At 42.1% G+C, this 442-nt stretch overlaps 1 protein-coding gene across 1 annotated transcript in view; it reads left to right on the top strand.

Annotated features, from left to right (window-relative positions):
- ANKRD13C (ankyrin repeat domain 13C) overlaps positions 1 to 442 on the top strand; it is a 29,387-nt gene that overhangs the window by 8,146 nt on the left and 20,799 nt on the right. The window lies entirely within an intron of this gene.

The raw sequence follows: 442 nt of genomic DNA, 5'->3' as shown, positions 1-442 counted from the left end.
CCCCCCCCCTCTCTCTACCTGAAATATTTATATAAAATGCTGTTTAAAGTTTTATCAGAATAACTTTCCTCTTTGCTGCCCCAGATCTGTCGGGCTCAATATGTAAAAGGACCCTCTTAGGCTTTTCATGGTCCCTTCAATAAGGATCTCTAATTTCCTTTTTAAGTGGCAACACGTTAATTGGGACTTCCACTCCATGACATCGGAATGCGTGCTTATGTTAGAATTGCCGCCTGCTTGCCTTTCATGTTCACGTGACAGCAGGTTATTGACTTGCTGAAAGAGAAGCCTGTCTTTTTTTTTTCTTTTTCCCTTCCTCTATACAAAAATGTGGTCATAATGTTATTGTTTTTTTTGGTGGGGGGGATACTGTGCTAGTTTGTACAGCATACTGCACATTATGGCAGAAAAATAACTTCTCTCCTCCCCCCCCCCCCCACCA

This window comes from Nanorana parkeri, unplaced genomic scaffold (assembly GCF_000935625.1).
Source record: "Nanorana parkeri isolate BGI_ZX_2015 unplaced genomic scaffold, ASM93562v1 scaffold79, whole genome shotgun sequence".
Classification (NCBI taxonomy): domain Eukaryota; kingdom Metazoa; phylum Chordata; class Amphibia; order Anura; family Dicroglossidae; genus Nanorana; species Nanorana parkeri.
This window is presented reverse-complemented; position numbering and strand designations above follow the sequence as displayed.